The 24311-nt window shown below is 37.9% G+C and overlaps 1 long non-coding RNA gene across 2 annotated transcripts in view; it reads left to right on the top strand.

The window, feature by feature from the left end:
* LOC144305372 (uncharacterized) overlaps window positions 1-24311 on the top strand; it is a 165265-nt gene that overhangs the window by 124696 nt on the left and 16258 nt on the right. The window lies entirely within an intron of this gene.

Below are 24311 nucleotides of genomic sequence, written 5' to 3'. Positions count from 1 at the left end.
GGGTACTGCTGCATCTGCAGCTCTTGACTTAGGAAGTCAGGAAAGGTCACGTAACTGACCACCGCTTTACAGTTCTCAAAAGGGTCTTGCGTGTCAAGCAGCTTTCCAAAAAGCTGCATAAAATACTAGATAAGCGGTAGATGTGTGTAGGTTTCCTGGGAGAAGAAACGTGTGGGAAGAGGTGGAAAATGTGTTTGTGTTTATAATGTGGTTTGGGGGAGATCTCTGATGTTTTATACCTGCTCCTAGAGAATACAGAAGTCACTTTTTTTTTTTTTGACATAACTGGAGTTTTGAAATTTACCTAATATATTTTTGTTTTTGTTAGAAAATGAGTGGAGGAGCACTTTTTCATTTTAATATCAGTTTAGATCTAACTTTCAGACATTAAGAAAGTTATTAAAGTGGGATATCAGGAAGGCAAATACCTTTTTCCATTCACCAGAGAAATACATAAAATAATTTAGAAAATAACCAAAAGGGAAGGGCCATAGAGAATTGCTTTTTATTTTTTTTTTATTTTTTTTATTTTTTTTTTGAGAATTGCTTTTTAAATAAATAACATTCCTTTCCTACTGCAAGTCATTAACCAGCTGCTTTTAATAAAGGTAGGTTGGAAAATTGGATTTGGCTGTACCCCACTGTAGATTTGTTTTTTGGGTTTTTTGTTTTGTTTTGTTTGCTTCCTTAGAAAAGTGTTTCTCATCCATACATCCCCACCGCAGCTACCATATTTGTGGGTGAGGGATATTGTGGTATGTCTGTATAACTTTCAGAGTACAAAAAGGATGTATAGCTTTTTACAATTGGAAAAGAAAAATGAAAGTTCAGACACATGCTTTGAGATGCTTGGTTAGTCAACAAGCAACCTGTGGCTGTTTATATGACACTCAAAAATGTTTCAGACTTTACAGGTAAATTGGTTCCACCCAAGGACGTAGATGTTCTCTGCTGTCTGCATAAGATGTTCTGACATTTTCAGAAAGTTATATATAGCACTCAAGATGAAATAGCCAAACATTGTATTTGGCAGAGAAATACCTCCAACAACATATGTATTTTCACTAGGGGGAAAAAAATCCCACCTGTCCCAGAACCTAGCCATTTTCTTCCCAGGTACAATACTGCTGCATCCTGGCTTGAAAGCAGTATGAAGAATTATTTTTCCTCTTCATTGTTGTGAAGAAAAAAGACTAAACTATAAAGTGTGCCACAGTAACTGTGGCACAGAGAGAATGAAAGAAACAAAAAGCCAACTGTTCAACATTGTGTGATTTCCCATAGGAAAAAAAAAAAAAAAAAAGATGAGAACGCTGAAATGTCATTTCATTCTTATAAGGTCCAGGGATGAGTTTGCTGAATCTTTGTTTACCCATCGTGGCTGAGAACACTTCTCTTTCCCTGCTGGAAGTAGTTTCCTTCACATGTCTGAGAATGCGCACCTAAATCCTCTTCCAGCTGTTTCAGCCACTTGGAAGCTTTAGGGTACGTTTTTGTTAGTAATTTTGCAGGACTAGCTCCTATATTGACCAAGGAGTTAGAGAAGAGCTTGAAGGGGAAGGAATATTGAGGCATGTGCTTACTTCCTTTTGAGAATCTTAAGGGATTTATCCCTGGCTCTATATGTTGACTGCAATTAATAGCCAGGCTTTTCCCTTGGACTTTTATCTCTTGCAAACCATGAAATGATTGGAGGTAATTTTTAAGGCCCTTAAGATCTTTTTGTGAGTAAATGGGCTAATCTCTGGAAACTGAACAGTATTCTGATCAAAGAGGGATTTAAACTAAATGGATTTCCCTGAAAGATGCTGCGCAAGGCCGGTGATGAAAAGGAGGCAGGTTCAAAGATGGAGGAAGGCTTTCCAGCTGCATCTCTAACTGGAAGACAAGACTGGGCATACTTAAAGAACCAACCTGCTTTGTGTTATAAATGGCTTAGTACCACCCATTCAAGATGTTAAAAACTTAGAAAGCGACTAATTGAATAAAACTTTCTTAGGCTAATAGAAAGTACCTGCCAGAAATCTAAAAAGAAAAAAGTCATGTTTAAATGTGAAGCATTGGAGGCAATGCCTTTTATTTTTATTTTATCTTTTTAAAGATGTTATTTATTTATTCATCAGAGACACAGAAAGAAGCAGAGACATACACAGAGGGAGAAGCAGGTTCCCTGCAGGGAGCCTGATGTGGGACCTCATCAGAATCAAGTCCCCCTCAGGATCAAGTCCTGAGCCAAAGGCAGATGCTCAACCACTGAGCCACCCAGGTGTCCCGACAATGCCTTTTAAAGTCAAGAACAAGATGAAGACACTCACTATTGGAAACTGTACTACTAGAAATCAGAGCCAGTACACTGGATGAAAATTAGTAAATATTGCAGAAGAAACTGTTGCAGGTGATACAATTAAGTAAAAAAGTCCAAGAGAATTTATAGACAAGCTATTAAGACAGCTCAGCAAGTTTGCCTTATATGACAAGATCCAAACTAAAGAAAAGTTACTAGAAAAACAAAAACTTCAAAAAAAAAAAAAAAAAGAGCAATATATAGCATGCAAGAATAAGTCTAAAATTATCATCATGGTGAAATTGTTAAACTTTACTGAAAGTCGTGGAAATATCCAAACAGGGATATGATGTTCATGAATGAGAAAAATTAGTTCTCTTTGCCCAATCTTTAAATTCAATGAATTTTGGATAAAATTGCAAGAGGGCTGATACTGAAAAATCATACATAAGAATAAATTCAAAGAAGATTGGAGAAGGAATCATTATCAGATAGTGGTTTCCTAATCAAAGTGTAACTTCAAATAATAACATCACAGGAATAAATAGAAGATGGCCTGGAAACAGGTGAGTTTATTTGGAAACTCAGTATATGGCAAAATTTGTGTTACCAATTAGTGGAGAAAGATGAACTAGTCAGTAAATGCTCTTGCAGTTATGGGTTATCCATGTGGAAACAAATCTACATCTCTTGATTCCAACACATAAATTTCAGTTGGATTGAAGACATAAACGTGAAATACTTATAGGAAGTTTAGAAGGGAACAAAAGAATATCTTCAACCTTAATGTAGGGAAGGATTTCTCAAAGGAAATAAAAAACAAATTTTAAAGGAAAGAAAAACTCATTAAAATTTACGAACTTAGATACAAAAGAGGAACATAAACAATGAAGAAAAAAGATATTTGTGAGCCATATAATGTCAATGAATTCGTCTCCAGAATATACAAAGGTCATCGCAAGGCCTCTGGGCCATGTTGAAGGAAGTTTTTAGAAGTTTTCTTTTGGGTCAGGCTTTCTTGGCTTTTAAGACTATTGACATTTTAGTCTGGATAATTCTTTGTTATTGAATACAGTTCTGTACATCGTAGGATGTTTAACATCCCAAACACCGGTGGGACACACTGAGTCCTAAGTTGCTAGCTTAGAAGGAGAAGTGGCTTTGTAACCCGTTCCCCTGGGTTTACTTCATTTTCTAGGTCTTCTCTACTAATGGAAGTCTTCTAACTCCATTAAGATTGTAGTTAACTGCTTTACTTGACTTTGGTCCTCAAGACAGATAAATGCCATATAATTATATCGTACATATTTCAAGGCTTTGCTTTGCTTCCTCGTCTCATTTTCTTGGGTGAGAAACATAGTGCATGTGTGGACTGAGTACAGTTTACTGTCCCTGTGTAAGTGATGGGGGATAGTTATTGAAGGGTGTAAGTATGGGTATTTGTGTTGGAGGAAGAAGAGCAGAAGATTAGATTTGTATTTTCAAATGTTTCGGCAATACTGTAGAGAAAGGACTATAGGGAGGTGAATATTGATTCAGAAGGCAATTTGAATAATCAGGTGAGAGATGGTCCTGAACTGAGATGAGTGGCAATTGAAATAGTGAAAAAAAAATGATACATAGATATAAGGAAAGAGATTCAATAGCACTTTGTAACAGGCACCATAAGATGTTCTCTAGGGCATGAATGGCACCACAAAGATGCCCCCACTTTAGGACAAGAAAACCGGCCTTTATATCCCTGTCTCACTGAGTCATTGGCTGTGAGATATCCCAGATATTTCTGGGTGAGGTAGCTTCTGTTGGCCAAGGGTAATTTTCTGGAGAAGGATACAGCTGTGAACACAGAGTGGTTAATATTTATAGCAACTGGTGGATGGGAACATCAGCTTGGTAAAAAGGGATCTGGGTAGGCATCAGCTGCTTTTACTATAATAGTTGACATTAAAATGCAACACTTCTGAATTTCTTTATGTGGAATATGAACTGAAGTAGTAAAGATGGTCTTAAGCTAAGGTTTTAAAAAAATGTAGGCTGCTACAGATATAACTTATTGATCAGCTGTAGTATAAATGGTCAGAAAAATAGCAGATAAGTAGCTGAAAGTATGTAAACAGTCTAGTTTTTTGAAGAGACTTCTATTCCGTCATATATGATAGTAACATTTTGATTTGATATATACTGGGTACTAACAAGAAGGATTGATCTGATTTTTCAGAATTTTGAAGGTTAAATAGAAATGGGTTTATTCTTTAAGGGCTAGATTCAGAAAATTCAATTTATTTTACAGGCAGAGATGGCATTTTTCCCCCAAGGAAAAATTAAATTCAAGCAGAGAGTAAACAATAAATGTCCTAACAACAAGCTTCCTTAATGCGGCTCTCTCTGGAGCCTAATAAAAGCAAAATCTACTAGATGCTACACCTTCATGGAACAACTCTGAATCTCAATGCATAGTACGCCAGCCTTTCTGACAACCAGTTTCTCAAATGGTTATTGGCACCTTGTCATGGGTTTTTGGGACCCGGTGCCCAAACCATTGCGTGATAATAAAACATTAAATCCAATTGCCTTATTTTTATTCCTAGCTATTTAGTAGACGTGATTTCTACTCCATATCTACATATTTTGCTACATGAATATAACAAGAAATCCATCTGTCTTTGCATCTAGTAAGATTTTGATAATAAGAGAACATTCTTTTCTTTCTTAAACTTTGAATGTGAAAGCCCAAACTAATAGATCCAAAGATCAGTGTTTTGCTTTTGACAGCCACAAAGAGTATTTTCTAGAATTTTTTTGCACATCAAATATTTAAGTACATATAATATTGTGTTAGGCATAATGTGTTAGGCACTATGTGTGGGAGTAGCAATATACAGGCTTACAAGCCTGGTGTCTGTGCTGAAATATCTCATACCCTAATGTGGGATACACATGTCAACTGACAAGGGCAGCCTATGATATAGAGAAGTGTGCTTTGGGAAAAGGCTTTCCAGACTTCTTTCATCTTGCCCCTCCATAAGACAGAGTTGGGTGGGCCTCCTCTCTACCTCCACAGCCTATGATGCTTTCTCTCTAGTACCACTTTTCTCCTAGGATCTGAAGGATTGGGAAGAATTAGTAAGGGGACAATAGTACCAATATGACTGCGATAGATCTGTGGCCTGGGGAGCCAAACTGCTGAGTAAAGGTGACGGCTCTTCTCCTTTGTGTCTAATGTGGAGGTTGATACCGGTTAAGCTTTTGCTTACGTGTGCAGGGGTATGAGCTAACTCTGCCTAGGAACTTCAGCAAGGGGTCTGTAATATATAATCAGATATTTTCAGAATCTGGAGAATATGCACCTGTGGCCCATTTGCTAAGAATTCAAATTGGGATGTGTTTAAGTAAATTCCAAAGAACTCATCCCAAAATAGTCCCGAATCAAGAGCATATACTGAAGACTCTATGACTTTCTAACAACTTAAAATTTTCAGTAAGTCTTTGTGCTTGATCTACATGCCCAGTGTGTGTGTGTGTGTGTGTGTGTGTGTGTGTGTCTGTAGCTATGGAACTCAGTGTGTATGTGTGTGTGTATGTGTGTGTGTGTGTGTGTCTGTAGCTATGGAACTCAGTGTGTGTGTGTGTGTGTATGTGTGTGTGTCTGTAGCTGTGGAACTCAGTGTGTGTATGTGTGTGTGTGTGTGTGTGTGTGTCTGTAGCTGTGGAACTCAAAGGACTACTCATAAAGTTAGTGTAAAACTTTTTTTCTTCTCCCCAATGCGCCAAGGCAGAGAATGGATTTTTCATAGTATCTTCTTGAGAAAAAGTAGACCAAGATGGTACCAAGACTGTGTGGTTGTCTGGCCCCCAGGAAGAAGGGTAGATTTTCCTCACAATCTCTCCATAGAATGGAGTTGACGGTTTCCCCTTCACTCCATAGCACTGTGAAAACAAATAATTAACCACCTACCAACCCATTCTTTTCCTTATTAAAATGATATGTTTATACTTTTTTGATCCATTTCCAGACTCCAAACTTTGAACAGACTTCACAGACTTCTCTTTACTTATTCTTGTGCCTCTAAAACTGTTTTTGTTTTCCTGGCTTTAAAATACGATTTACTCTCTAGTAGAACAACTCACCTTTCTCAATCTTGATTATCATATATTTATTCTTCTGGATAAATGCTAAGCCTGTTTAATGTTAAAATGTGTACTCTTAGGATATTTTTTATAAGACTGAGTTTACCATTCAAGAGTATAACATATACTCTACTTGAGTCTCTTATTAAACAGGTTTCTGGGTTGTTGTTTTTTTTTAAGATTTTATTTATTTATTTATTTATTTATTTATTTATTTATTTATTTATTTATTTTTATTTAAATTCAATTAGTCAATGCATAATACATCATTCATTTCAGATGTAGTGTTCAGTAATTCATCAGTTGCGTATAACACCCAGTGCTCTGTTCTATTTTCAATTTTTAAACTGACAGTCAATTTTAAAACACAAATTCTTGCTATTTTCCTTATTCTAGTAATTTAGCAGTATTGAATATGAAAATTCCATATTTTACTTTCTGAAGGCAAGGACAGATTGTTACACTGCAGAAGATTTGAATCTCCTCAGCTTCTTGGAGGAAGAATAATACTTCTGAAATGGGAGGCAGAAGCTTTTATAAGTAAAATTAGAAATGCCCCAGAGGGTCTTGTTCTTTCAAAGGAAACACCAAGTCCTTTTATAAAATAAAAAGAGAAAGGTCTTTATTCCTGCTTGGAATACAATGATGGCTTCCTTATAGTTTTCCCTGCAGATCTGGTCCTTTTTCACACTTTTGTCTACATTGTTCTCAGAGTAATCTTTCTAAAATGCAAATGTGGACATGTCACTGTCTTACCTGATATCTGTATATGGATCCCCACTTGTGACAGTATCCAAATTTCTCATCCTGCTATACAAGCCTCCTGGGACAGATCCAGGCTTTGTGGGACCTGAAGTTTATGCAATTCATGGGGACTGGTGGTCCCTTTTAAAAAATATGAAATTCTGAATTCAAAATCAGCCATGGGACCTTAAAAGGGGCAATGCAAGTGAGGTTCCCTGAGCATAAATTTTACTCTTTTCCTAGTGTATCTGCCTCTACTAAGGGAATGATTTTATCATCTCAAACAAGTCGAGGTTACTGGCTCAATAAATAATGACCAAAATAAAGCATCTAATGAGTTGAAATTGAAAAAAAAAAAAACATTTTCTTTACCTTCTAGATTCTCTGAAGGTGGCCCTACAAATTAGACTGACAAAAGGCAGATTAACAAGAGAAAAACGGTTTATTAACATGTGTTGTCAGCAAACATGAGAGAGAAACTCAGTAATGAGTAACTCAAAGAGGTGATTAGAACTTGGGTTTATGTAGCATCCTAATAAAGAACAACAAATCTGTAGAGAAATGACAAAACAAAGGAAAAGGGTTTTAGGCTTCCAAGGTAAAGAATGGGGGAAACTAATGGAGGGTAAGGGTTGTTTTGGTAGGCATGTTATATAGATTTCTCTCAGTGCTGTCTCTGGGCTTGTGAGAATGTTCAGTGATTGAGGGTATCAGTTTGATTTTAGGCAAATGTGAGGGAAAGCAGAGAGCTGTTTTTGGGCATCTGCTATTTCTTGATTGTCTTCAGCTCAAAATAATCCTATGCCAAAGTTGCATATTTTTGTGTGTCCTATTCTGATCACCTATTATCTTTGATTAGAACTTGAAACCAGGTGGCTGCATGTGGCCAGGATGGCTCTTCCTAACCTGGGACAGGCACGGTGAGCCCTACAGTCATCACAATAAGGAGAATATTAAGCCCATAGTTTTCAGACTAGGCTGTTTATGATTAGGTTCAAGTTTGAGTCTTAAATTACTAAATTAAATAAAGTTAACTAAATTATTTCCCTGTGATTTGAAATTGTACCTCTCTACCTGGTAGTGACTAACTTCCTTCACTAACACTTTACTACCTAGTGGAAAATCTATTTAATAGTCTTCCTGTCTGGCTGAGCCACAGTTCTTAATATCTGACAAATGTTTGATTGGATTCTCTATCTCTTATGCCTCTGTCTGGCTCTGTAGTCAACATCACCAAAGTTATGCTAATGACACCTATTGTTAACTCTTCTTCACACCAGCCAATGGTCTGGTCTCTTTCAGTTGAGGGTAGAGAAGATGGAATGATGAGAACTGCTTGCCCATACTCTCTCATTTTTTTCTTACCCAAGTACCCATCCTCTCCTCACACTTTAAATTTGGTTTTCCCCCTTTTATTTCCTCTAGAGCCTCTTCTAGTATGCAATAATTCCTTATTCTTTAGGTGACTTTTCTCTAAAACACTTGTGTTAGTCCAAATCTTCCAAGAATCAGAGGCTGAGTGGGAGTAGACATGATAAAATTTTATTACTCTGAATGCCTGGGCATTTAGTAATGAGAACTGGGCAAAGACTGGGCCAACAGTCAGATCTTGGTACAAGACTAACCTCAAGTGAAGAATAAAGGGAAGGAAGGTTGTGTGGAAACAGTCATTCTACACTGCTTTGCAGTTGAAGGGCCCCACTTAAAGCTGACAGCCTTTTGTATCACTGCAGGATGGGCAGGATGAATATTCTGAAGTTTGGAATATATAGTCTCCAGAAGCCCAAGAGGCCTTTGAAGTGCTTTCCTTCCTTTTTTGTTTAAGGAATGCAAGATACAGTACTTTGTCTTTGCTTTGGAGCATGTCCCAGCATGCCTCTGATCACTGGGTTCCCAAAACTTCACTGAAAAGACTGGCACCTGAATCTTTGATCTTTCATCCTCTAGAGTGCATGCATCTGCCCAAGGTCTCCAGCATACTAATCACCTCTTGCTCCTACTCAGTCAGTATCATATAATGGCTAGGCGTGATGGTCTGTGGGGTGTTTGGACTATGACCGAGAACAGGAGAGTTAACATAGCCCTGAGGGGAAAAAAAATATTGTGTCCATCCATGTGAATGCCAACTGTTTCTGATCCTCTTTCCTGATTGGGATTGAATGGAATAAATACATTCACTAGATTGGTGACTCATATGGTATACCTGGACCTCACCTTGATTTTCTCTATCAACAACACCAGTCTTGGCACAGTAGCTACAATTTAGAATCTTGGTTGTGATAGTCTACAGTTATTCTCCAGGATCCATCTGATTTTTGAAGGGGCCAGAGTATCAAATGAAATGGAAATTTGATAAGAGCAACTTTTCCTGCATCCTTCAAATACGTAATGCTGATGCTTATCTTTGCAACACCCACTCATGGGATATTATTATGTTTTAAACTTACTGTGTGTGAGGAGGGTTGGTTTCAGAGGTTTCCATTTGACTATCCTGCTATGATAGCTCTTATTCCAGAGCCCAGGGACATAATGTGGGAATTACTCCAACTCCCAAAAGTAACAATTCAAATCATGCGTACGGGCACTGTATTGTCATGGTACTTACTCGCTGTGGTGCAGCAGAGTTCTTTCTCCTAGGAACTTAGCTCCTTCTTTAGCAAATTGGTTATAAATGTGAAAATTTATTCTGATCTGGGAGCTGAGCAAGTGATTGTGACTTTTTTGGGCAACCACTCTCAGCATCCTGCTCCGCTGTTCTTATTTGATTGTAATGTTAAGCAACACCCTTGTTAGCTGTCCATCTGTTTTGCCCCTAGAGACACTATGCTCTATTAACCATCTCTGCAACTCCCTGTGGGTCAAGCAGCCTTGGCTGCCCTGCGGTCTTGCCAGTCATTATGGTAATTACAGCCTCCTAGCTCCTGATAGACAAGTGCTGCCATCTGGCCTCTATTACTTCAAGGCCCCATCATTTCCGGGGATGTTACCCAGCCCAGTTATGCAACTGTTTCTAGTACCAACGTTTCTGGCCTCTAGAGTATAGCTGTCACAGAATTTCGTAGTGTTGCTGGTTCCCTTCTTACCAGTGTGTTCCTGAATGGCCATTCATGGTGTGCTATCTGGACGTTCCAGTGGAACATAATCTTCTGGTGGGTCTTCTGGCCTTATGTATCCATACCACATTGTTCACTTCCTTCAGCTACTTCATTGCTTCACTTGCCTTCTGCTAGGGCAATTTGGGCATTTCTACTTTACTGAGAGTTATCCAAGCTTCTAGGAGCTACCCCAGCTGTGAGTTTACCTATCTTCTGGGTTCTGACTGGGCTTTTAAATCCTGAGTCTTTATAAAATGTCCACAAGTCCATGAATTCTGGCTTATGCAGTTGCGCATTCTGTCCCCATTAATCAAGAACTTTCAAATCAGGGCAGGTGGGTGGCTCAATCCGTTGAGTGTCCGACTTTTGGGTTTGGCTCAGGTCATGATCTCATGGGTTTTGGGATCGAGCCCCATGCTGGGTTCTGTAATCAATGTGGAGTCTGTATGGGATTCTTTCCCTCTTCTCTCTCCTTCTTCTGCTCCTCCCCCTGTTGGCACTCACTCTCTCTCAAATAAATTAAATAAATAAATAAATATATTTTTAAAAAGAAAGAACTTTCAAAATCTACTTCCAGAAGTAATTTCCTGATTCTTCCTATCATTTGCAAGCTCATTCATATAATTCTTTAGGGGTGTAGTCTCTTTCATCCCTTGTAGGGCTCAGTGCATATCCAGCTGTGTTAAGCTGAGATTTAATGCTAATTGTTATCCTGACAACTAAGAAAGATAGCAGCAGTAGCTCTTATCATTACTTCTCCCAACCCCAAAGTATATAATTACTTGCTCCTCAAAATCCTGGGGCAGCAGGGAGCAGCAGGCAGTAGCTCTTTCTGCCAACGGGTCCTGTCCCCTGTGCTTTAATAAAACCACCATTTTCTGCTGAAGACATCTCAATAATTCTTTTTTTGGCCATCAGCTCCAGACTCCACCAACCTCAGCAACATACCGACATTCAAAGATTACATCGTTTGGTGCCCAATGTGGCACCCAACATGGTGCCAAATGATGTAGTTTTTGGTTTTGTATATTTTTTTATTGGAGTTCGATTTGCCAACATATAGTTTAACACCCAGTGCTCATCCCATCAAGTGCCCCCCTCAGTGCCTGTCACCCAGTCACCCCATCCCCCTGCCTACCTCCCCTTCCACTACCCCCTGTTCGTTTCCCAGAGTTAGGAGTCTCTCATGTTTTGTCTCCCTCTCTGATTTTTCCCACTCTTTTTCTCTCCTTTCCCCTATAATCCCTTTCATTATTTTTTATATTCCCCGAATGAATGAAACCATATAATGTTTGTCCTTCTCCGATTGACTTCACTCAGCATAATACCCTCCAGTTCCATCCACGTCGAAGCAAATGGTGGGTATTTGTCATCTCTAATGGCTGAGGAATATTCCATTGTACACATAGACCACATCTTCTTTATCCATTCATCTTTTGATGGACACCGAGACTCCTTCCACAGTTTGGCTATTGTGGACATTGCTGCTAGAAACATCGGGGTGCAGGTGTCCCAGCATTTCACTGCATCTGTATCTTTGGGGTAAATCCCCAGCAGTGCAATTGCTGGGTCATAGGGCAGGTCTATTTTTAACTCTTTGAGGAACCTCCACACAGTTTTCCAGAGTGGCTGCACCATTTCCCATTCCCACCAACAGTGCAAGAGGGCTCCCCTTTCTCCACATCCTCTCCAACACTTGTTGTTTCCCGTCTTGTTAATTTTCACCATTCTCATTGGTGTGAGGTGATGTAGTTTTTGAATGTTGGTGTGTTGCTGAGGTGCAAAAGGGTGGCTTTATTAAAGGAAAGTTCCAAAAGGACTTTCATATGCTAAAGAAGACTTCAGAGGATCCTGGAGGAATGTTACAATCTGCCTGTTCAAGTATTTGTCAATGGGCTGCAGGTTATAAGGACATTTCGTTTTATTTACATTCCCTTCTGTCTTTGTTTCCCACATGACTGACTCTGACCTTAAACTTTCTAACAGAACTTAAGCTTTCTTCAGCTTCCAATGAGTGAAAATTAGTAAGATTATAGGGTTCTTCCACCCTAAATGGAGTGTAAGTTGCAAGTAACCAATCACAACAGGAAACAATGTACGTTCTCACTCAAGCTTTGTAACCTGAGCTGTAACTCTGAGACTGTTACTGGTGCGGCCTGTGAATGGGGGTTTTCAGTCCACGTTGGAATAAAGACAGCCGGAAGCAAAGTAGCAGCACAAAGCAGTTTATTAAGGACAGTACACTCTCAAGGTAGGAGAGCAGGGGCAGGCTCAGAGGTGGCAACTGTCCTGGGGCTATAGGGTGTTGTGCCCAAGATTGCAAATCCGAGAAACCACCAAGGAGCCAACGCGGTTGCAAGTCAAGTGCACGAGGGTTTATTTGCAAGCTCGAGCTTGGGTCCAAGTATACCCGACACAGCGGAGCAGGGACTTGGACCCCAAAGTGGGTTACAGCTGGGTTTTTTATGGGCTGGTCTAGGGGATTTTCAGAAGGGGTGGAGGAATTTCTCAAGTTCTGTTTACATTCTGATATGGGGCTTTCAAGGGCATTGGACTCTGTTCTCATTCTAATATGGGACTTTCTGCCACAGGTGTTGGCTCTGTTGTCTTTCTGATACGGGATTCCCTGCCGAGGACATTCTGCAGTTTTTCCTGTGAAGTTCAGCTTATTCACAGGGGCCTAAGATGGCTGTACTTGTGCTAATGCTACACTTGAGGTGGAATGGCCTTAATTTTTCTCGGCCCCCACATTGGGATCCTCTTATGTGAATGGGGTCTTGCATCATGAACAGGGTGGTCTTTAATGGAGGCTGCTTCCAACCCTTTGGGAGCTCTTCCCACAGGTTGGGAGAGTAGTTTTTGACTCTAAGCTTTGTAACACAACTGTCATGGCAGCCTCTTCCCATGGGGTGGGGGGCTGTAACTGCAATGCAAACGTATGATAATGAGCCTAAGAGTTACCCTGGGGCAGAGGTGGAAGGGGAGAGAGCAAGCTCTGCCTCTGTGGCTCTTGATCTGTTAGCCCCAAGGCCTGAGAAGCTGCAAGGGCAGGATGCTGTGCCCTCGGGCTTCTAATGCGTAACCTGTTTATCACTGTCCTTGCCTCCAGCTCCTGTCTAACCAGCTGCCTACTCTAATCATTCTCCCTGCCAGGACTTGGGACTCTCTAATCTTTCAGGTCAAGGAATGAAGTTCCTCAGGGCATCCCTTCCAGGCTCAGATCTAGCTTTTACCTAACAATACCACTTTCGTTTTTTAACATCTCCCTGTTTGCTGAACGGTTTATTTCTCATGCAATAAAATATTCATATAAGGTAAAACTCTGATTTTTCTTTTGATACTAGATTCTATGACCCAGGAACTCAAATACAGTGTGTCAAGCATGGCTTATCTTTGTAAGGTTTAGGGATTCAGCTAGGAAGACTCTGATGCAGGATAGTTGGGTAAAAAGGCAGGCAGGGATGAGGGGCCCCACCCTAAGAGGAATTGATTTTACACCTCCCTGGAAGGAGCCACCACCCTTTCCCACATGACAGGTAGGTGACAAAAACCTGATTGGATGACAGGTGTAGGGAGGGTTAATCAGGTTCAAACAGCCTGCCAACAAGTCCATAAAAACCCCTGGGCTTAGAATCTCTGGTGGCAACCCTCTCGGGTCCTTTTCCCCTATGGGAGCTTTGTACTATCACTCAGTAAACTTTGCTTTGCTGCCCGCCATTCTTATCTGTAGCTTGGCTTTCTCACATGATATCAGGATAGTCAGACTTCTTATAGGGTAGCTTAGGGCTCCAAGTGTTAAGTGTTATAGTGAACAAAAAACACTTTTTATGATCCAGCCTTCGCTGTATTGTATTGGTCAAAGTAGTCACAACCTCACCCAGTGCCATGGGAAGGGGACAAACCACCTCACCTTTTGATGGGAGGAGTGACACAATTTTGCAGCTGCCTATTTCCTTCCTTCCTTCCTTCCTTCCTTCCCTCTTTCTTTTTTCTTTTCTTTCTTTTCTTCTTTCTTTCTTTCTTTCTTCTTTCTTTCTTTCTTTCTTTCTTTCTTTCTTTCTTTCTTTCTTTCTTTCTTCCTCTGTTTCTTTCTCTCTTCTTTCTTTCACAAGTCAACAAGTTCCTATAAGGAAGACTGTAGAAAACCTGACCCTTAATTTGTTGCCATTTCTAGCTTCCTGGATTTCTGCTCACCAAAACACCCCTCACCTTGTGTTGTAACTGCCTGTTTACTTCCATTTCAGTCTTCCTTGTTCCCTGGCACCTGGCACACAGGTGCTTAATAGGCACTCAATTAACTATTCCTCCCTTAAACCTACTCTAAGAGCGAAACAAACCTATATAATAGTGTACAATGTAGAACAATACAATTACAAGTTCATATGGTTCAAGCTGTACTAGAAGAGTTTTCTTTGTTCCCTCATCTGAATTAAGTCCGGGTTGATGAAAACCAGGAATTATCCAAATAAGCCATAGGGAACTATTTCAGGATTCTTTTTTTTTCTGAGGTGGTTGATACACATTTTGACTTTGGCCTGACATATAATTCTGAAATAATAAAATCCTAACTTGCCTCCTGAAAATGGCCTTTCTAAACTGGGAATTAGGGAATGAGTTTGTATCCAAAAGCAATTACACGGCGTTAATAAGTAATGAATGACTTCTTTAGGACATTCTCGGTGTATTCAACCCGGTGTATTCAAGTGCAGTGTGTTTACCACTATAAGAGAACTATGAGAGAATTGGGAAGAATGGCAGCATTTTTTCCAGAAGGACATTAAGAACAATTCTCTAACTTTTCCCTACTCCTAGCTCCCTTTAAAAATATTACTAAAAAGTAAATGAAGAATATTAGATAATAAAATTGATTAAAATAGCTAATCTGTATCTACACACTAGTTAAAATACAAAGTATCAGAAGAAGCAAGAGGGAAATGAATGAGACCAAACTGAAATACATTTTATGGCTGTGTGTCAAATTACCCTGGAGTTCCTTTAATCTCTCTGTGATTTATACATCAAGAGCTAGCTAATTTGTGATATTGTTTGGAGAACTCAGAGGTATCAGAGTGCAGGCAGTTTTTCCAAACTAAAATGAGTTGGGAAGATAAGAAAATCCACCATTTAAAATAAATTGGCTAAGGGACTAGCAAAACTCGGTACAAAGCTATATCACAAATGAAATCCTTATTGGAAACTTAGCTGTGACCTATCAGTAAATATAAAATTCTTATTTTGGTCTTGTGCAGCAATAGATATCATTTACTTATAATCTTGGTTTTGCTTGTGACAATTTGCATGGCTTGGTAACTTAAGAAATTTAGAGTTTTGAAGAAAAAAACAAAGATCCATTGAAATCAGAAAAATACCTTTCCTAACAATCCATGCTCTTCACCATTGTATAGAATCTAATTATTGGTCTTGGGACTCTCTTTCTTGAAGATCAGTAGGATTACACTGTGATCTTTCTTGTAGTCCCCCTTGGATTTTGCAGGCAGACTAGAATGGTACAAAGTGGACTCCTTCTCTCACAGCCTTCCTGTCTTACTTCTGGCAGGCCTGACCAGAGAAAGAATATGTATGTGGAGATGAGAGAGAACTCTTTCACTTTGCTTTAGCATAAATTCTCTTCAGTTGAAAGCTTAGAATAATAGTGAACAGTACCATGAATCCAGAAAGATCTGGTTAGGTAACTATATCCTAATTAGTGATCAATTATAAGAGTCTTGGAGAAGTGGAGCACCAATATCTGACATCAGTTAAGACAACAAAACTAAAGAGAAGGTTCTTCTATTTTGAGGAATTAACAGAACTTATCCGAGTCTTAAGAGAATACAATCATTCAATATACATCAGTGATACACATATTTTGTGATACCTATTTGTCATTGATAGTTTCTGGCTATAAAGTCAAGGTAATTAACTAAAGATTAATCCTTTGAGATACCAAAGCTAACATTTGATGGGACTCTTCTTAAATGTGTGGGGGTCATGATTCCAGTCAATTAGAACTAGTGTTCTAGTTCACTGAACAGCAGTTGGGCCGCTAATATGCAGATGCCTATCCCCAAACCAATAAGGACATTCTAATTTACTGTGCTAGGATGGAGCCTGTACATCTAGGTGTTTAAAATTGCCACAGATAAATCTGAAATGCAGCTAGTAGTTATATCATCCTCCCAGCAAAGTTACTGCCTCTATGCATCATGTTTGCTACATATAAAAATTCAGAACTACCTTCTTTCTTCCTCACAAAATACTGCTTGTTGGATTAACTACCTTATTCTGTGACATTTTGCAATGTGAATTTTCCTTCCTTGGTTATCACTTCACTCCATCCATCATAGACTTCAACTTCCTATTAATAGTGTTTTACCTTATGGTAAAGATTTTTCTCCTTTGTAAAGAAGAAAAAACAAAAATCAAGCAGTTCTGCCTCCTTTCACTGGCTGATTTTTCTTAAAAAATCATATTCTTCAAGCAGTGGGGTCTTATCCAGTCTTTTGGCTCTCTTCTTTTGTAAACCTAATTTTGACTGACTTCCTGATGCAATCCCTTATTGTTTTTGATTATACACCTGTTCCCTGAATCTATAGTCTGAGTTGTTGAATTTATGTGCATGTTTCGCCTTTTTCTTTCCTCTCAAATGGTTCGGGTGCCAGAGTTCAGTCTGAGCTTGCTACCAGCCCCAGCCGTCTTGCACAATAATAGACGGTGTGACATTTGAATGCTCTGACTGCTTTGAAATAAACCTTCCTAATGTCTGGCATACTTTTCAATGTGCTTGACATGCTTTTCTTTGCTTGTAATAGATTTTGGGGGGGTTTTACTTTCTCCCAAAGTTTCCATTACTTCTACTTCAAAAAACATTAATTTATGTTGGTCAGAATGAAATTAATTCAAGGAGAGCAAATGCTTCCTTCCAGAAAAGCAACTTCTTAAAAATCCTGCTTCATTCTTTTCTGAGGCATTTGGCAGGCAAATCAAGAATTTTACAGTATATTCTATTTCTCAACATCCCCTCTATAGACTATTGACTATATCAATAGTCAACTTAGAGTTTTATGTAAATAGATTTTTTCTATTAGTTTCTACAATGGAAAGAATTTGGAATTTACTAACATATCCAGTGGCACATAGTTAATATTCCACTGTATATATGGGCTCTAATTTTTTTATAAATTTATTTTTTTATTGGTGTTCAATTTGCCAACATATAGAATAACACCCAGTGCTCATCCCATCAAGTGCCCCTCTCAGTGCCCATCACCAGTCACCCCTACCCCCCACCCATCTCCTCTTCCACCACCCCTAGTTCATTTCCCAGAGTTAGGAGTCTCTTATGTTCTGTCTCCCTTTCTGATATTTCCCACTCATCTTTTCTCCTTTCCCCTTTATTCCCTTTCACTATTTTTTTTATATTCCCCAAATGAATGAGACCATATGTTTGTCCTTCGCCGATTGACTTATTTCACTCAGCATAATACCCTGCAGTTCCATCCATGTTGAAGCAAATGGTGGGTTTTTGTCATTTCTAATGGCTGAGTAATATTCTATATGGGCTCTAATTAAAGCAACACTGAAAAAATATTTCAAGGTATTTAATGACATGGAAAAATAGACATGCAATCACAAAGTAGGTTTGAAAGTTGTGTATAAACAGCATAGTATCAGCATTCTAAAAAATATACACATATATAAATAAGATTAGTCATCATGTTAACAAAGTTATTCTGTAATCATAATTGTATTATCTGTATTTCTTTTTACATTTTTCAGTCCCTTTAATCATATACTACTTTGAAAATGAAGAAAAGTTATGAGACCATTTTAAAAAATCACATATACACTTTTGTTAATGGCTTAGTTGGGGTTCTACATCCCATTTATACCTTATTTTAGATTTGTTTCATAATCACCTACCGAGTTTAATATGGGGACAGAAGACACAGTTGCTTGCTAGATAATTGTACTGATTCTTTCTATTTCACAATAGGTAGCATCTGAATACTTACTCGGCGGAAAGCACAGCACCGAGGGTGCTGGTGAAGTGCATGGTGTTTTATGCATCTAATTTAGATAATACCTCACTGGAGTCTTAAAAAACATTTGGTGTCTTGTAGGTGAGAACACATAAACTCAGACTGCCCAAGGTCACACAGCCAACATGTGATAAGAAGCTTTATTTGATTCAAGGCTTCCAATGACAAAGCCCATAGTCTTTCCACTGCACAGTGAACACTATCATGCTTTTTCCATGGTCCCTGTGTACTATAGCAGCTCCTAACAGAATTATTTGAATATGCAATAAAAGTTCTCCTTGCCCTGCTTTTCAATTAGATTTCTTTTTTAAAGATTTATTTATTTATTTATTTATTTATTTATTTATTTATTTATTTAAGAGAGAAACAGAGACAGTGGCAGAGAGAACGAGAGAGAGCACAAGTGGGGAGGAGAGAGAGAAGCAGACTCCTCACTGAGCTGGGAGCCCAATATGGGGCTTGATCAGAGGACTCTGAGATCATGACCTGAGCTGAAGGCAGACACTTAACTGACTGAGCCATCCAGGCGCCCCTAATTAAATTTCTTTTTATTAATTAAATCCTATTTTGAGATAATTGTGGATTCCCATACAGTTGTAAAAAATAATGCAGAAAGATGCTTTGTATCTTGTACCTAGGACACTCCATTGGTAACATCCTCTAAAACTATGGTATAATATCATCATCAGCCCATTAACATTGGTTCAGTCAAGACACATCACAAAAATCATTCATGCTGACCTTTTGTAGCCACATCCACATCTCTCCCCACCCCATTTAACCTCTGGCAACTACTATACTGTTCTCTGTTTATGTAATTTGTCATTTCAAGAATGTTATATAAATAGAATCAAACAGTATGTAACCTTTTGGAATTGGCTTTTTAAACTCAGCACAATTCTATGGAGATTTATCCTAGTTGTGTGTATCAATAGTTTTTTTTTTTTCTTCTCTTTATTCTTTCTCTCTTTCTTTCTCTTTTTTTTTTTTTTTTTTTTTTTTTTGTTGAGTAGTAGACTATGGTATAGTTGTACTACAGTTTAACCATTTACCCATTGAAGGATATCTGGATCATTTCCGGTGTATTACAAATAAAGCTGCTATGAACATTATTGTATAGGCTTTTGTGTGAATGTAAGTTTTCTTTTTTTTCCAAAGATTTTATTTATTTATTCACGAGAGAGAGAGAGAGAGAGAGAGAAAGAGATAAGCAGAGACACAGGCAGAGGAGGAAGCAGGCTCCATGCAGGGAGCCCAACGCAGGTCTCCATCCCGGGTCTCCAGGATCAGGGCCTGGACTGAAGGCGGCACTAAATTGCTGAGCCACCCGGGCTGCCCTGAATGTAAGTTTTCATTTCTCTGTGATAGATGTTCGGGGGTACAAATGTTTTAAAAAGAAACTACCAAACCGTTTCTCCAGATTGGCTTTCTCATTTTATATTCCCATCAGCAACGTATGGGTAATACAGTTTCTCTACATCCCCATCAGCGTTTGATGTCATCATTTTTTTAGTTGTCATTCTTTATTTTGCAATTTTATTTTATTAATTCCATTTTTAAATTTCTTATTATGATAGATGTGTTATTACAGCTTTAATTTACATTACCCTAAAATCTAATGATATTGAATATCTTTTCATGGGCTTATTTGCCATCTATATGTCCTCTTGGATGCAATGTTTCTTCATATCTTTTGCCAATCTTCTTATTGAAAATTCTTTGCTTTTTCACTGCTGAGCTTTGAGAATGCTTCAAATATTCTAGATACTAGTCCTTTGCCAGATATTTGGCTTACAAATATTTAATCTCAGTCTGTGATTTGTCTTTTTATTCTCTTAACAGTGTTTTTCATTAAACAGTTTCAAGTTTTGATGAGTCCATTTTATAAAGTTTTTCCTTTTATAGATTATACTTTTAAAGTTGAATCTCAGAACTTTTTGCCTAACCCTGGTTTCCAAAGATTTTCTTTTACCTTTATTCTAAAAGCTTCATAGTTTTATATTTTGTATTTAAGTCCAGGTTCATTTTGGATATTTCCTGCCCAGTTCTAGAATCAACAATTTTGCCAAGGAGCTCTTGTTCCTTTTATTGGAGAATGGTTTCAGAAACCAAGATCTAGGCACTAGATACACTTTTTGTTCCTGGAGTGTCCTTGGTTTTAGGTTCTCTCAGCTTACAGAGCAAGGAAATGTGTGTTACACTAACACATACACTAAAATTTGCATATACCTATAAATATTTTTAAAAATATTTTTAGAGAGGGTTGGGAGGGGGAGAGGGAGAGAGAGAATCTTAAGCAGGCTCCATGCCCAGTGCATGGACCCATATGCCGCACGATATCACAATCCTGAGATCATGATCTGAGCTAAAATCGAGTCAGATGCTTAACCCACTGAGCCACTCAGGCACCCCTATATACTTATATACTTATATACTTATAGGGGTGCCATCTATATCTATATTAAGTTAAGCTTGAGTTAATACCGATGTCTCCAACCCTATTAGCATATGGATTATCTGGCTTCCTCTCTTTCCTTATCTGTCAATTCCCAATGGTGAGACACGGGTCCCATCATCTGCCATCTATTGATTTAATTGTTCAATTCCAGTATGCATTAATAATGGTATCAGAATTAAATGATTTTTATTATTAAATGGTATCAGAATTAACCTGTACCTGCATAGGAAACAACTTTATCAACTAGAGTATAGTGCTTAGTAAGATTGTTTCCTACAGTAAGATTTATTACTACATTGTACAGTTGGATTGTTTTGTCACAGTCTGCATTTCATCCTGGAATTCTCTGACCCCTTAAATGACTTTTTTAAAGATTTGCATAATCTTTGTTCTATGAAGTTCTCTTTGTGCTATGAAGGTCTATAGGATTTTGACAAATGTGTAATCTCATGAATCCGCAAATATGTACAAAATACATGCCTTAAAACTATCCTTCACCTGTTCAGCCTTCCCTCTTCCCCCTCCTCCTTGGCAAACGCTAATCTTTTTATGGTCTCTATAGTTATATATTTTCCAAAATGTCACATCATTGGTATCATATAGTATATAATATGCATTTAATTAATTAATGCATTAAATACATTAATCCATGTATTTTCCGGTTTGCTAGCTTTTTTCTTTTTCTTTTTTTATTCCTAATATTCCATTGTATAGATGTACCACAGCTTGTTTATCTATTCACTTATTGAGGGACACCTTGGTTGGTTTCAGTTTCTTATAACCAGGAATAAAATTGCAACAAACATTCAGATACAGATTCTTGTGTGGACATAAATTTTCAGATCAGTTGGGTAAATATCTAGGAGTATGCTTGCTGGATTGTATGGAATACAGTTGTATATATGGTAACACAATTTTATGGTAACTATGTTTAGTTGTGTAAGAAGCTTCCAAACTGTCATCTAAAGTGACTATCTTTTTCATCCCCATCTGCAATGAATGAGAATTCCTGATGCTTGACATATTCACCAGAAATTAGTATTGTGTTTTTTGTTTGTTTTTAGTTTTAGTTATTATGATAGATGTAGTCAATTATATTTATTCTTAAGGCTGGAGACATTATTTTTCAATGTAGGGTAATTAATAAAAGGCAGTGATACTGTTTAAAGGCACATAGCCATTGGCTTTGCCTCCTCTTCACAGAATGAGGATTGGCCTCACTGCTAAGGAGTCCCCTTCAAGACCCAGGAGAACTCATGGTTGTAAATGTTACCATAAATCAATGATTCTTAGTCCTATCACACCCAATGCTACCTTACACCAAAGTTTGTAATGTTTTCTTTTTCTATGCCAAAGTGAAATTAATCAGCAATAGAACCTAACTACATAGTTTTTAAACATCAATATATTCTGTTACATAAAGGAAAGTTTTAAACAATAAGTTACACATTTCAGAATATAAATGTATAGTTATAACTATATTAAAAGACAGTGAAGTAGTCAAGTATTAGTACCTTCTTGAATAATAGATTGAGAAGATCAGAAGCCATTCCATACAAGATGTATAAGGAAATTGAAGCAGTGGTATGGGTGGACACTAAAATAAAGTCTAGTATTACTCTTGTGTATAAAAGAAAGAGAGCTCATTTGTATATGATGGAAAGGAACAACCCCAGTTGAAATAGGAATAATATGCCAAGATAAATTACAGACTGTTGAAATGGAAACAATGGTGATTTATGATTCTTGCAAATGAGCTCAGCACTACAAGCATGGTGTTAATTTCCTATATTATGACATAAGGTGTGATAGTGACAAAGTGTCACATCTCCTCCTATTTTGAAATCCCATTATGTGTTGGGCATATGTTCAGTCTCAGCTAAAAAGGCCTGGGAGGCTATATTCTTCAATAAGCAATAGGGACTATAGAACAGATTGGAAAGAAGCCATAAAATAAGAGGCTATAGAGAAATTGTGTGATGATCCATTAGGGACAGAATGGTAGTAAGAGCTGAAAGCAGGCAACCCCCAAAACAATTTCAATGCTATTTTCACAACATAACTTTTTGTGTAAGATAGTAAGAATGTGAAATGTGAAATTTTAAAAACATTTTTATAAGGAAATGTAGTGAGATCCCCATAAGTTCCACTAACTTAATAATATTTGGTATTAAGTGGCTTAAAAGGAGTCCTAAAGCTGTGATATATTTGCAATATGCCTTTTGCCTTGTCATTTTTATAGTAACTGCACTTCTTATAATATGAAACCCTTTTTAACTAATACACATTTGAAAATGCTATGCAATGTTAAGTAGCTAGAGAGTACAAAGTAACTTAGTTTTAAAATTGGGTTTACCTAATTTAAGCCGTTCTGTCTATAACATCTTTCTCTTCAATTATGTTGACTTTTTGCATAAATTTATGTAAAGTCTTTTCAGCATCTCATTAATAAAGTATCGTTAGTTTATACTTATACTAGATTTGGCAACCTGGGATATTAAAAAATTGTTCAGGAAGATAACTTCCTGTATGGGATTGTCTTGTTTGTTTTATTTTTATTTTTTAATTTAAATTCAATTAGCCAACATATAGTACATCATTGGTTTCAGATGTAGAGTTCAATAACTGATCAGTTGTATATAACACCCAGTGCTCATCACATCACATGCCCTCCCTAATGCCCATCACCCAATTACCCCATCCCCTCGATCCACCTCCCTTGCAGCAACCCTCAGTTTGTTTCCTATACTTAAGAGTCTCTCATGGTTTTTCTCCCTCTCCGATGACTTCCCATTCAGTTTTCCCTCCCTCCTCCTACGATCCTCTGCTCTATTTCTTATATTCCACATATGAGTAAAACCATATGATAATTGTCATTCTCTGATTGAGTTATTTAGCTCAGCATAATACCCTCCAGGTCTATCCATGTTGATGAAATGGTTAGTAGTCATCCTTTCTAATGGCTGAGTAATATTCCATTGTATATGCAGACCACATCTTCTTTATTCATTCATCTGTCAATGGACATCTCAGCTCTTTCCACAGTTTGGCTATTGTGGACATTGCTACTATAAACATTGGGGTGCAGGTGCCCCTTCAGGTCAATACATTTGTATCTTTGGTAAATACTTAGCTGTGTAATTGCTGGGTCATAGGGTAGCTCTATGTTTAACTTCTTGAGGAACTTCCATACTGTTTTCCAGAGTGGCTGCACCAGCTTGAAATGCAAGGGTTCCCCTTTCTCCACATCCTCATCAACATTTGTTGTTTCCTGACTTTTTAACTTAAGCCATCCTCCTGGTGTGAGGTGGTATCTCATTGTGGTTTTGATCTGTATTTCCCTGATGCCAAGTGATATGAAACATTTTTTCATGTGTCTGTTGGCCATTTGTATATCTTCTTTGAAGAAATATCTGTTCATGTCTTCTGTCCATTTCTTGACTGGATTATTTGTTTTTGGGTGTCGAGTTTGATGAGTTCTTTATAGATCTCAGATACTAGCCCTTTATCTGATATTTCATTTGCAGATATTTTCTCCCATTCCATAGATTGCCTTTTAG

Source organism: Canis aureus, chromosome 35 (genome assembly GCF_053574225.1).
Source record: "Canis aureus isolate CA01 chromosome 35, VMU_Caureus_v.1.0, whole genome shotgun sequence".
Lineage (NCBI taxonomy): Eukaryota > Metazoa > Chordata > Mammalia > Carnivora > Canidae > Canis > Canis aureus.
This window is presented reverse-complemented; position numbering and strand designations above follow the sequence as displayed.